The following is a 12,352-nucleotide window of genomic DNA, read 5'->3' as shown; positions in this document are numbered from 1 at the left end:
GTCGAGACCAGCCTGGGCTACGTAGCCAGTTCCAGGTCAGTCTCAACTACATAGTGAAACCCTGTCTCAAAAAAACCAAAACAAACAAACAAAAAAAGAGAAGCACTGTAAGGGCTGGGGATTTAGCTCAGTGGCACCACACCTGCCTCACAAGCACAGGGTCCTGAGTTCCATCCCTGGTTCCAAAGGAAGAAAAAAAAAAAAGAGGTAAGTAATGCATTTGAGGAAAAGCCATCCCAATGTGATCATCTCAGGAAAAGGTGCCATGTCAGGGACTCCGTGATGAACTCATTCAGCAGTGGCCATGGCTGGCGAGACTTGTGCACCTATGTGTGTGTCTGTGTGTGTGCGCAAGGGTTTGGGAAGGAAGAGGTAGAAATGCAGTGGTCCACTGAGGCCACTGAGGGGAAACAAGAAAGGAAGGGAGCACTTGCAGTGTTGGCGGAGCTGCAAACAAAACACCCCCTGAATTTAGGCACGAACAGCTCCTCATGGTTCACGGCCACAAAGAGTGGGCAGGGTGGTGTGGAGGAGAAAGAATTCCCGCATTATTTTAGAATTTACCAAAACACACACGCACACACGTTAGAGTAGACTACATCATTGTGCGGAGAGCCTTGTGACGGTAGAGCAGGGCTGCGGATAGTCTGAAGTCTCAACAAGGAGTGTGAACACTCCTGAGGTCGCACGAGTGGGAGTGTGCGCGGCTGCGGTCACACACACTGCAGGATGGACACTGTGCCTGGCAGTGCAACTGCAGTGTGAATAGCCTTGGGTCCCTCAGACAGGAATCTGGACCTTCCAGAAGGCACGGGTGTTGGGCAGCGTGCCCTGGTGGAGGTGCACAAGAGGCTGCAGATGCTTCTGTAGTTAGATCAGCAAGGGAATCTGCATCCCCGTAGGCGCACACAGATATGGGCAGTCTTGCAGTCTCGGTGACTGGGATGTGTACATTCCTTCTGGGGTCACACAGACTTGGAGGTGGACACTCTGACCGGCAGGGCAAAATTAAACTGTAAAACTTAAGTGTGTGTGTTGTTGTTTTTTTTTAAAGCTGGACAGGTGGAATATATCTGGGTTTTTTTGTTTTTTGTTTTGTTTTTGGTACCAGGGATTGAACTCGGGTGTCTGTGCTTGTGAGGCAGGAGGTGGAACCACTGAGATACCCTGGAGCATAGCTGTAATTTTAACACTCCAGAAGGCTGAGGCAGGAATATCGCCAAGTTTGAGCCCCAGCTGTGCAATTTAGTGAGACCTTGTCTCAAAAATATCTAATTTTAGGGCCAGGGATTTAGGTCAGTGGTGCTGCCGGCTGCCTTACAAGTGTAAGGTATTGAGTTCAATCCCTAGTATTAAAATAAATAAACATGTATACACACATATGTATATTAAAGGGCTGAGGATGTAGAGCTACAATAACAAAATAAAACAAACAAAAAACCTCTTAAAAAGTCTGTTTTGGAGGCCAGGAATTTAAGTGGTTCCAGTGGTTCCGCTGCCTGCCTTGCAAGCTCAAGTTCCTGAGTGTGATCCCCGGTACCAAAAAAAAAAAAAAAAAAAAAAATCTGTTAACTAGATGCCATTTTAAAACAACACGGAGATTCCATCTCACTCCAGAAAGAACAGCTGCTATCAAGAAATCAACCAATAACAAATGCTGACGGGGCTGTGGGGAGAAAGGAACCCTTCTCCATTGTTGGTGGGAGTGCAGACTGGTGCAACCACTGTGGAAATCAGTGTGGAGCTTCCTCAAAAAACTAAAACTAAAGGTTCCTATTTAACCCAGCTATTCCCCTTCTTGGTATCTTCCTGAAAGAGTTAAAAGCATCATACCACAGTGATATATGCTCACCCATGTTTATAGCAACACACTGTGCAATAGCTAAATCTTGGAAACAGCTGAAATGCCCATCAATCGATGAATGCATAAAGATGTGTTTTTTAATACAGTGGGGTACTACTCTAACATAAAGAAGGATAAGTTTGAGACATTTATAGCTAAATGGATGCACCTTGAGACTATAATCTTTTTGTTTTGTTTGTTTTTGTTTTTGTTTTGTTTTGGTACTGGGGATTGAACTCAGGTCCTTGCACTTGTGAGGCGGGCGGTGGAACCACTGAGCTAAATCCCCAGCCCTGTTTTCTTGTTTTTTTGAGATAGGGTCTCACTACGTAATTCAGGGTGTCCTTGAACTCACTATGTAGCCCAGGCTGGCCTCAGACTCACAGCAATCCTCCTGCCTCAGCCTCCCAAGTGCTGGGATTACAGGCGTGCGCCACCACACCTGGCTAGACTATACTCTTTTTTTTCCCCCTAGAGCAGAATTCTTTTTTAGACCATACTCTTAAGTGAAATAAATCGGACACACATGTTTAAATACTGTGTTGTTGCTCTGATGTGAGAAACTGAAAGTGTAAATAAGGACTGAAATGTATTGGGATTTGGGAAGGGATTGGGAAATGGAAAGAAAATGTTCAAATGAGAAGGGGAACAAGGGAGGAGGGGGAAAGGAGAGACGAGAGAGAAGGGACAAGAAAAGAAAGCATAGAAGGAAAAACTGGAAACAAGCTTTTGCAAATGAGGGGAAGAGGGCTCAAAGGGAGAAACGGGGAAACAAAAAGAAGCAATGTACAGGTACAAATTCCCTGTGATGAATGTGATCAATATATAAATGGGGAAAAATAAAACGTACCAATACATGTTTCGTTTTTAAAAATGAAATTTTAAAAATCTGTGTTCGTTAGTCCATGTTTGCAGTACACGATGATCACATGTACATAACTCTTAATTCTCCTCATGTCCCCCTTTCCTTCCTCCTCCCTCCTCCCTCCATCTCTCGGTCCCCTTCCGGTTTGCGAAACATCTATCTCTCTGCTCTTATCTATGGTTTATTTGTTTTGTTTTGTTTTGAGACAGTCTTGGTATATAGTGCGGGCTGGCCTTGAACTTGTAGTGATTGTCCTGTCTCAGCCCCCCAAGTGCTGGGATTACAGGCGTGGGACACCATGTCTGGCTATTTTTATTTAGAAAAAAGAAACTTTTAGAGATAAGCTGCTTCAAGCTTCCTCACGCCTGGGGCATAACTGCAAGTCACTCTTCTCTTCAGCTTCAATAAATGAACTAAACCGGGTGTAGTGGCCCTGGCACACCTGTAATCCCAGCACTTGGGAGGCTGAGGCAGGTGGATTGCCATGAGTTCAAGGCCAGCCTGGGCTACACAGTGAGTTCAAAATCAGTCTGTACTACATAGCGAGGCCCTGTCTCAAAAAAAAAAAAAAAAGATACACACTCACACACACACACACACACACACACACACTCACACACACAAAGAAATGAGCAGAATATGCAGTTACTGGGACCTAGTTTCCACAGAGAAGGGAAAAGATAGCAGGAGGGATGGAGCAGTCTTGGATCTTTCTACTGTTCACTGTGTTCCCTCTCCCTCTCTTCCTGCACACCTGTCACAGTGCATGGTCATTTGGGTTTTTGTTTTATTTCTGACACAGGGTCTCACTATGTAGTCCAGGCCACCTCCTGCCTCGGCCTCTCAGAGTCCAGCATTATCAGCCTATGCCACCACACCCACCTGGAAACAAGCTTTAAATAAAGCCTTTTTCCTTTTCACCAGAAAGAAATGGCTGCCCATCCGTTGCTTGGTCAGCCAGTAACATCTGGAATCTCGACCTGACTAGTGACCATCACTGGGTCACACATGCTAGGGTGCAGACATCCCAGTGGATGGAGGGTCTAGGAGGTGGACAGCCTGGGTTCACAGACTGGCGTGTGGGTCCCTGTTGGAGGAGACAGAGTGGGATGTGTCACTCCTGGGCTTAGGCTGAGGGCTGGACAGCGATGGGTCACACAGAGTGCTGGGTCACAATGATGGGGGTTTGGCCTCCCATGGAGTCACTCAGACTGGAGTGTGGACAGACTTGGAGTCAAAGAGACAGAGGTATGTACACTCCGACGACCACCAGCACTGGGGAATAGACACTCCCATGGTCACACAGTCTGGGACACGTTAAACGCCATTTTATCAGACTGGCTACAACTGCCTCAAATGTCACCCTCTCCCACATCAATCATCTTCCAAAGGAACTCAGGTTGTTGTGGCTGGTTTGGACCAACCACAGCTCATCCCTTTGGCAGGGATTGGTCCCCCCCAGGAGAAAGGAGGGGTGAGGTGACAGACATAGGTGACGCAGGCACGGGGAAGCACCTGTCATGGAAGTGATACTGGGAAACCAGGTGATGGAGCTCCGGCCCTAGTTCTGCCCCGGAGCTGCTGTGTGTCTTGGGTTCTATCCCTTCCCTGCTCTGGGCAGTGGTTTCCTCTTCCGTACCAGGAAGAGTAGAGCTCGGTGGTCTCAAAAGACGCGCCATGTGTGCCGTGTGGCTTTAACCTGGACCTGGGAGTGAGCTGTGAAATTCATGGCATGGCAGGAACAGTTTACTGCATCTTTTTGCTCCTTTCTTTCTTTCTTTCTTTTTTTTTTTTTTTTTTTTTTTGAGACAGGGTCTCCCTATGTAGTCCAGGCTGGCCTTGAACCCACAGTAATCTTCCTGCCTCAGCCTCCAGAGTGCTGGGATCACAGGTGCATGCCACCATGCCCAGATGTTTTTGTTTTGTTTTGTTTTTTTGTGGAACCAGGGATGGAACTCAGAACCTTGCACTTGCCAGGCAGGTGCAGAGCCACTGAGCTTCATCCTTGGCCTTCTTGTTTTGTTTTGTTTTTGTTTGTCTGTTTTTGTTACCGGGAATTGATCTTGGGACCTTGTGCTTGCAAGACAGGCAGCACTACAGAGCCAAATCCCTAGCCCCCTGTTTTTGTTTTGTCGTCGTTGTTGTTGTTTTTGTTTTTTTGAGACAGGGTCTCACTACATAGTTGAGACTGATCTGGAACTCACTATGTATCCCAGGCTGGTCTCGAACTCACAGTGATCGCCCTGCCTCAGCCTCCCGAGTGCTGGGATTACAGGCATGCACCACCAGGCCCGGCCCATGTTTTTGTTTTTTGAGATAGGGTTTCATTATGTAGTCCAGGCTGGTCTTGAACTCAATATGTAATCCAGGCTGGCCTTGAATTTGTTGGCATCCTCCTGCCTCAGCCTCCAGAATGCCAGGATTACAAGTGTGCAACACCATGCCCAGCACACTGAGTCTTAAATGGGGCCAGTACAGAGGCCACGTAACTTGTGTTTCCTCATACCCTTCACGAGCAAGGATTTTCCCTTCCCGTAGAAACAAGATGATTTTGGTTATCCTTGAAGAAGTCACTCTGTGTACAAGGAAGGGACTTCTGCGGTTCACAGGTGCCCATTTTTGAGTTTTATCATAAATGCCAGTTTCCAGCCTCCACTCTGCCACTGAAGTCACTTGGAGAGACTGTGGACAGGTCCCCGGCCCTCTCTGTGACTCAGTTTCTCTATTTGGTCAGAGAAGGAATTAGACAAGATTGTCTCTCCTGGACTGTACAGCCCGAAACAGCTGATGCTGAGCAAGTTGGAGCCAGAGAGAAGACAAGGACAAAGTCTGCCTTCTCGGGACTGAGGAAGGCGCCTGCCGTCAGGTGACAGTGGGTGTGGGGCGGGGTTGTCGGGAGCTGGCACAGACCGTGGGAGCTCCCCCTTTCCCAGGGAGTTGGAGCTGCCTTCAGGGCCCGGCTCAGGGCCTGCCTTGCCATCCAGGAGGAAGACTGGCCGCCTCCCCGCGCTGCTTTACTGCCACCTGCAGGCAGGGCGGGCGGACCCGGCTCTTCCGTCCCGGAGCTGTGGGGTCTGTTCCCACAAGGCCTCTGCTCCTGCACGCAAACCCAAACTTACAGGCACGGCCATTTCCTCGTCCCCTCCCTCCCTTGCTCCTTCCCCTTTGCCTTTGCTTCCTGGGTTAGCTGTGACTAAGGTGCTCACTACCTGTAGTTCACTCCCCAGCACGGCCAGGGCAAAGTACAGCCACCAACAATACTTGGGACCAGATTTGAGACCCCTATCTCAGACCCTTAAGGGTATTGCCCTGGCAAAGCATGGGTGGAAGGTCACATTCCCATCTGCAGGACTAGGAATTCACTGATGATTGATGACTGACTGCTGGTGCGGCAGCTGGAACCCAAGGCTGAGCGCGCACAGGGCAAGGCTCTGCGCTGAGCTGCACCCCAGCCTATAGGTGTCGCAGAAGTGTCACACGGCCTACCTGGGATGGCTGCTGGAAAGCCATCTTGGGGACAGCTGAAGCCCAAAGCTGGAGGAGTCAGTCCAGAAGAAGAAAGGAGAACAGAAGTGCATGAAGCTATTGGAGAAGAGAACACAGGCTGGTCGTTTGGTGAAACTGAGGCACGGAGGAGAGCTGGACCTTTGGGCATGCTGTTGGCGGCACTGGGCTGAGACCTGCACGGTGAGACTTTGTCCTGTTGACCTCTTTCTGCTCCCCGGGCCTGGTCAGGCCTGCCTACTCCCCCAGTACCACCCTGGCTGACAGGGACCCCAGCTCGCTCAACCAGGATGAGGAAGGAAAATGAGAAGGAGGCAGGCTGAACACATGCCGGAACTTCTCATGCTGAGTGTTGGCCTGGCCTGGGGACCTGGGCATAGCTCCCGGATGCCAAGGAAGGAGAGCGGACCTCTGAGTCCAAGCGCGTCCACCTGCACACATGAGTGTGGAGTAGCTCCAAGGGCTGGGCCTCGGGCTGGCCGTGTGGCCTCAGGCGAGTTACTGGGCCTCTCTGGAGCTTTCATCCGAGGCAGTGGGCACCTCTCCAACAGCAGCCACTGTGAATACACAGAGTCCCGCTGGCCACACAATGGGGAGAGGAGGGCGCACCCAGTCAGCCCAAAGCCCTTCCCTCTGTTTTGAGTTCAGCTACTGTCTTTACTGGTCAAGGTGCCTCCTATTGGTTTGTGATTTCCAGACGAAAGCTCTTCTCTGATCAAGGTTTTTCATAATTGTCTTTATTTAGAGAACTATAAATTACCTTTTTTGGATAATTTAAATTTGAATTTATGTTCTGAAATAAAAATTCAAATTACAAAAAGTTTACAAAATTGTCACTCAAAAACCCACCTTAGGCCGGGTCTGGTGGCAAATGCCTATGATCCCAGCACTCAGGAGGCTGAGGCAGAAGGGTTGCTGGGGGTTTGAGGCCAGCCTAGGATGCACAGTGAGTTCAAAGCCAGCCCAAACTATAGAGTGAGACCCTGTCTCAAAAACAAACAAAAAAAACAAAAAACAAAAACAAAAAACACCTTAGGATATCATTACATGCTAAGTTTACTTAGAAAAAGTTAATAGATCTTATCAAAACAAATAGTTGTTGGGCATTTAGCTCAGTGGTGCAGGTACCTGCCTGGAAAGTGCAAGGTCCTGAGTTTGACTCCTAGTACAAAAACAAAACAAAACAAACAAACAAAAAAACTGAAAAAACAAACAAAACCCCAAAACAAATAGTTGTCAATTGTAAGTGTAAGTTCCTTTCTTTGAGCCAAAGGAAAGTTCACCTGAAACGTCGGACTGAAAGCTGGTGAAGCACATGGGTGCAGGCAACAATGGCTGAACACTTCCACGAGGGAGGAAGCCTGGCTCCAGCCTCCCTGGCTGAGGCTGAGCTCTGGTCTACAGTTTCCCCATGTGCACAAGAGGGGCTCCAACTGGATGCTTCTAAAGCCCTATGTGCTGTGGTCCTTCCATTTCAGGTAACAGTACAAAATGTTACCACTGTTTTTCCTCTGATTGTAAACATCAACAGAAAATAGCATGCTTACAAATTGTACAGTTTTTATGAGTCTTCGGAAGAGCTCCATTTTAGAAGTTTATCACTTGGTTCACTTTCTCGTGTGCCTTGGGAGTACCTTCCACACACACTCACTGTATGCACCTGAAGGAATCGTCTGGCAGGGCTTTTTCTTTTTCTTTTTGGTGGTACTACGGATCAAACTCAGGACCTTGCGCTTGTGAGGCAGGCACAGTGCCACTGAGCTAAATCCCTGGTCCCCGACAGGACTTTTTCTGAAGTGGCATCTGTAGCTCTGCCTACTTTGGACCAAGCACATCTCTGCTCAGGCCCAAACCATCTTCTCTCAAATTACAGCTGACCCAGCTGATCCATTTATTGTTTTTTCTTTACATTTCACTGTTTCTTTCTTTCTTTCTTTTCTTTCTTTCTTTTTTTTTTTTTTTTGGTACCCGCTATCAAACTTGGGACCTTGTGCTTGCAAGGCAGGTGGCAGAACCACTGAGCTAAATCCCTGGCCCTTTCACTGTTTCTTATACAGATGATATTTTAGTACATTTCTGCAGAATTCTTTATATCATCCTAGTAACAGTTTGAGGTTTTTTACATAGTAGATCTTCAGATATTTTGCTAGTGTGCAAATATTTCACCCGATTCGCATAAGAACGAATGAGAAGAAACATGCCTATAGATCTTAGCACCTTATAGTTATGACTGTCTCTCCATTAATATTGCATGTTAGTCTTAAAAGAATCAACTCAGGCCGAGCGTGGTGGTGCACGCCTGTAATCCCAGCACTCAGGAGGCTGAGGCAGGAGGGTTGCTGTGAGTTCGAGACCAGCCTGGGCTACATAGTGAGTTCCAGATCAGTCTCAACTACATAGTGAGACCCTGTCTCAAAAAAAAAGAATCAACTCAGTTTATTCATATTTCCCCTTAAATATTTTTTTTCTCAATAGTAAACTTGATTTTTTTATAAGAAACACATTCTCAGACCAAACATCACAAAAACTATGAGCTATGATAAGTGATCTAAAAATGCAGTTAGATTCCTTTTCATATATCAGTTCTAAAATAAAGGTTCAAACCTTTGACCATGCCTATGAAGCCTCAAGGTCTAAGATATATTAGTTCACATCATCATTTCTACAGTACGACAAAAACTAGAGTGCAGTCTGAAGTGTGCAGGGGAGTATCATTAAAATTCATTGCTGCAATGTTTAATTTCCTCATAATTACTTGAAAATTCACACCATATCATCACAAAATGTTGCTAATTATGAAAGATGTAAAATTACAATAATTTCATTTCATAATGATTATACTAATATTCATATTCATTTATTCCTAATTAAATTCATTTTCAACTACCTGATTTGGAGCTTGAGGTAACTGCATTGTGAGTCTTTTGCTAGGGAAATGGTATGGTTCAAAGTACTTTCTGAAGGGCCAGGGATTTAGCCCAGTGGTTCCACCGCCTGCGTAGCAAGTGCAAAGTCCTGAGTTCGATCCCAGGTACTAAACAAACAACAAAAAAATACGATCTGCAGTATTCGATTAGAGAAGGAAGTAACAGTATCATTATGTTGTTTCCTCACTTCTCATAAACTTTTAAAAAGTCAACCATTTTTTAGTGATAAAAATACAGTTCTTATGCAAATTGAAACAATGCTGAGGGCCTGGCATTTAACTCAGTGGTGCTGCCACCCACCTTGAAAGCACAAGGTCCTGAGTTTGATCCCTGGCACCAGAAAACAAAACAACATTAAGGCCAGGCATGCTAGTGCATGTCTGTAGTCCCGGCACTCAGGAGGCTGAGGCAGAAGGATCACCTCGAGCTCAAGGCCAGCCTGGACTACGTAGCAAGACCCTGTCTCAAAACAAAGCAAACAAACAAAAAACCCCTGAGATTCCATTTCACTCCAGAAAGAATGGCTGCTATCAAGAAATCCACCAATAACAAATGCTGGAGGAGCTTGTGGGGGAAAAAGGAACCCTTCTTCACTGTTGGTGTGAGTGCTGCCACTGTGGAAATCAATGTGGAGATTCCTCAAAAAACTAAAGCTAGAGGATCCATTTGACCCAGCTATACCTCCCTACCTTGCTATACCCAGCAAGCACAAGGTCTGGAGTTCAATCCCTGCTACAAAAAAAAAAAAAAAAAAGCATCCTACCACAGCGATATATGTACACCCATGTTTATGGCAACACAGTGTATAATAGCTAAGTCTTGGAAACAGCCCAAATGCCCATGAATTGATGAATGGATAAAGATGTGTTGTTTTACACAATGGAGTACTACTCTGCCGTAAGGATGAGCTTCAGATAGTTATAGCTAAGTAGATGGACCCTGAGACCATATGCCTAAGGGAAATAAACCAGACACGCATGTTTAAATACCACATTGTTTTTCTGATGTGAGAACTGAAAGTGGAAATAAGGACCAAAATATATAGTAGATATTAAAAATGGGAAGAAAATGTTCAAATGGGAAGGGGAACAAAGGAGGAGGGAGGGAGAAAGGAAGGAAGGGACATGAAAAGAGCGAAAATAGAAGGGAAAAGCGGAAACAAAGCTTTTGTACATAGGGAGAGGAAGGGATTGAGGGAGGAATGGGATAGAATAAAATAACATTTATTTATTTATTTTTAAAATTATTATTATTATATATATTTTTTTGGTACTGGGGCTTGAACTCGTCCTTTCGCTTGTGAAGCAGGCGGTGGAACCACAGAGCTAAATTTCCGGCCCCAACATTTATTTTAAACATAAAGAAGCAAGAAAGTCTCTGGAATAATACTACCTTTATTTTTTGGGGAAAAAAAACAGTTCTTGTGTGAGCATGGACACAGTACATGGAATCTGTTTCTTTGCATGAAAAGTGCAGTCATAGGACCTTGTGCTTTCGAGGCAGGTGGCGGAACCACTGAGCTAAATCCCTGGCCCCTGTTGCTACCTTCTGGTTAACCTGAGTAAGAATGTTCATAACCTCAAGCTTGTGTGCGAACAGTTTTGGCACAGCACAAAGTGACTGAATGAATCACGATCCGTCCTTTGAATTTCCCCCGGAATAGTAACCTGGTACTGTGGTATTTTCGGGCACGCCATACCATCATCAATGCCACTGTCTGCCTCAATGCCATGGTCCAGTTCTCTACCCCGGCAGGCCGGAATAATGAAAACTTTGGATTTTCCAGCTAGACTTCTGCACACATACCCTCTGAAGAACTTCATTAATTTTTTCAGGCCAACAGGTCCATTTGTCCCCAAAATGATTCCTTCTTCACTGTGGTTTAGAATTACACAAATTCAGCTGCTCCTTTTGCTATGATCTTTTTTAGAAACATTGCACATCTGCCGGGCATTTAGCTCAGTGGTGCTGCTGCCTGCTTTGCAAGCGCAAGGTCCTGAGTTCGATCTCCGGTACCACAAACAAACAAAACACTGCACATCGATCCCACAATTTCTTGACGTGTAAGATCATTTTTTATTCCTCATTTTGTATTTCAAGTTCACAAATATTTCTCTGAGGTTTGCTGCATCTACATCTGTATCCGACTGAGCTGCCATTCCAGTGCTTTTATGAAAGTTCTTATTATTAATTATTATACATAAACCCATTTCAGGGCCGGGAATTTAGCTCTGTGGCGCTGTATCTGCCTCACAAGCACAAGGTCTTGTGTTCAATCCCTGATACCAAAATAAATAAACCCATTTCAGGATAATCCATTTTGTATCTTTTGTCCAAGGATATTCTGAAGTCCATTGATTTGCTTTAGTGTATCCTCTTTGTCTCTAAATTTTTATTTTTAAAAATTATTATTTTTATTATTTTTTGGTACGGGGGATCGAACCTGGGACCTTGCACTTGTGAGGCAGGCAGTGGCACCACTGAGCTAAATCCCTGGCTCCTGATAAACTTCTTTTCTGTCGGGCAAGGGATAGAACCTAGAGCCTTGTGCATGTTACAAAAGTGCTCTACCACAGAGCTATACTTCCTGCCCTAGAGTGATTTTTAAAATGTTTTCATCTTTATGCTTTTCTGCAGGTTTTTTTTTTCATTTTCGTTATGAGCAGCTATTAGTAATTTTTTACCAAAACAGTAAGGTCAAGATTATGCATTTTGTTCAAAGCCTATACTGATGTCCTGTGTTGCTCTCTGGTAAGGTCTCCCCAAAGCAATCTAGCAGAGCCCAGATCCAGCTACTCCACCCCCACAACCGGGGATTGAACTCAGGACCTTGCTCTTGCCAGGCAGGCACGGCGCCACTAAGCTAAATCCCCTGCCCTCTTCTTCTATTTTAAATACACAAAAAATTAATCTCTAGCTGGGCATGGTGGCACACATGTGTAATCCCAGCACTCTGGGAGGCTGAGGCAATAAAATCACCAAGTCCGAGCCTAGCCCGGACAATTTAGAGACCCTGTATCCAAATAAAAAAAGAAAAATTAGGACTGGCTAGGGATGTAGCTCAGTGTGAGGGCCTTGTGTTCAATTCCCAGAAACACACACACACGAAAGAGAAAAAAAAAGGGATTTAGCTCAGTGGTGCTATACCAAAAAAAAAAAAAAAAAAAGAGAGAGAGAGAAAGAGAGAAAAGAAAAGAAAGAAAGAGGGAGAAA

The 12,352-nt window shown here is 45.6% G+C and overlaps 1 pseudogene; it reads right to left on the bottom strand.

Annotated features, from left to right (window-relative positions):
• Positions 1-7,491: 7,491 nt before the first annotated feature.
• Positions 7,492-11,527, bottom strand: LOC104849831 (annotated as a pseudogene).
• Between the last annotated feature and the right edge of the window lie 825 nt (positions 11,528-12,352).

The sequence above is a fragment of the Fukomys damarensis genome, unplaced genomic scaffold (genome assembly GCF_012274545.1).
Source record: "Fukomys damarensis isolate Sample0158 unplaced genomic scaffold, DMR_v1.0_HiC HiC_scaffold_39, whole genome shotgun sequence".
Taxonomy (NCBI): domain Eukaryota; kingdom Metazoa; phylum Chordata; class Mammalia; order Rodentia; family Bathyergidae; genus Fukomys; species Fukomys damarensis.
The sequence above is the reverse complement of the archived record's forward strand: the minus strand, read 5'-3'. Positions and strand labels throughout refer to the sequence as shown.